The following is a 2319-nucleotide window of genomic DNA, read 5'->3' as shown; positions in this document are numbered from 1 at the left end:
ATGACTCACAACTACCTCAAATTGAACAGTGAACTTCTCATTATTGGCACCAAAACCACCCTCACCAGATCCGGACCCATCACACTCACCATCAACGACTCCACCATCACCCCCTCCCCCCTAGTCCGTAACCTTGGTGTCCTCCTTGACCCCACCCTCTCATTTGACCCCCATGTCCGCTCCATCGTAAAAATATCATACTTTCACTTCCGCAACATTGCAAAAATCCGCCACTGCCTCTCCCCCCCTGCTGCTGAATCCCTCATTCACGCCTTCATCTCCTCCCGCCTGGACTATTGCAACTCCCTCCTCACTGGTATCACCTCCCGCCCCCTCCATAAACTGCAAATGGTCCAAAATTCAGCCGCCCGCCTCCTCACTAACACCCGGTCCCGAGAACACATCACTCCTGTCCTCCACTCTCTCCACTGGCTCCCGATCAAACACAGCATAAACTTTAAAACACTACTCCTCACCTTCAAAGCCCTCCACAGCCTGGCCCCCCCCTACCTGACTGATCTCCTTCTTCCCTACCGCCCCACCCGTTCCCTCCGGTCCTCCTCCACTGCCTCCCTCACTGTCCCGACATCCAAGCTTAAAAACTTTGGAGATCGGGCCTTCTCTTGTACTGCACCCCGACTCTGGAACTCCCTCCCCCAGTCCATCAGAGACTCCCCTACACTCTCCACCTTCAAAGCTTGCCTCAAAACCCACCTGTTCTCCCTTGCCTTCAACCCCACCACCCATAAATCCCCCCCCCCCTCCAACCTGATTGATGTCTGTCTCCAGTCTTTTTGTGCTATCATGCTGTCTTCCCTTTTCCCCCCATGGTCTCATGTTCCTTTTGTTTTTGTTTCTTTGTTGTTTCTTTGTTTTTGTTTCTTTGCTTTTGTTTCTTTGTTTTTACTTTTGCTCCCGACTATTGTCAGCGACTTCGGGTTATTGAGAAGCGCTATATAATTAAATTAATTATTATCATTATTATTATTATTATTATTATTATTATTATTATTATTATTATTATTATTATTATTATTATTATTATTATTATTATTATTATTATTATTATTATTATTATTATTATTATTATTATTATTATTATTATTATTATTATTATTATTATTATTATTATTATTTTTTTTTTTTTTTTTTTTTTTTTTTTTTTCCCTGAATGTCTCATTTATTTCATTATACAAAGTTTCCCAGCAAAGCAACATGTATTAAGTACACAGGTCAAATGTATTCACAAAACAAATCACCATTCAACATTACTGAAGACTCCTGTGACTGTACAGAATACAGATGCATTTTGCTATGTATTTCTTAATTTTCATTAATCACAATTCACACAAGCCATCATGCGATGTACATCTGTTGGTAGTTTGTTCTTTATTGAGACAGTAGGAAGGCTGATAGTGGGACATAGTAGGGGAGACACAGGAGAGAAGGTTTGTAGCAATATATAATTTTCCCAATAATATAATATATTAATCAAATCTAATAAATGCAGCATAACTTGATCGAAAATGTAATAAATAACACCCAATAATTGAATAACTTAACCAATAATTTAATAAAAATGTATCCAGTCTTTTTTTAATAGAACAAAAATAAATGGTACAGTGTAGCTTATTCAAACAATAAGTGGTTAATTATCAACTTCATGCAACAATCAAAGAAAGCTAACATTTGTATATGAATTGAAATCATGTCACAAAAATATCAATAAAATTATACAAAGCTACTGATATGGAGCTGTGGTTTATAGTTGGGTATTATCTTAATTATATAGAGAGCCATACTATATAAATGTAATTATATCCAGGGCCATGCTATGTAAATCTATATGGTATGGAACCATGCTCTGGTTTTCTTTTCTTTTACAGAGCCACGAGTCAGGATCACATCTTAAACAAGGCAGTCAGGACTGCAACATCCAACATGCCTGCCAAGGTAAGTCCTTAGCTCACAATGGTCTCAGTCAGGTCAAGGTCATGGATGCCTTTTTGCCCTGTGCCCCAAGTAAAGCGTTTTATTTAGTTTGTTTTGGGTACCAGGTGGTCTGATGGTTTGAGACTGTCCCATAACCTTTAGGTCACAGGTTAAATTCCCTATGACAACCAACACACCCCTGACTCGTTTACCAGGCGAGCTGCTGAGGGGAAGAAACTCAGTCTGTGGCGGGACTTTAGTGTCTTGGGCAGCCGTAGCCGCCTGCCGTGGGGGAGCATGTTGAAGAGGTTGTAACCCGGGTGGGCGGGGTCTGCCATGATCTTCCTCGCCCTCCTCAAGGCCCTGGTGGAGTGTAGGGACTCGAGG

This window comes from Notolepis coatsorum (assembly GCF_963971535.1).
Source record: "Notolepis coatsorum genome assembly, chromosome: 16".
In the NCBI taxonomy this organism is placed as follows: Eukaryota; Metazoa; Chordata; class Actinopteri; order Aulopiformes; family Paralepididae; genus Notolepis; species Notolepis coatsorum.
The sequence above is the reverse complement of the archived record's forward strand: the minus strand, read 5'-3'. Positions refer to the sequence as shown.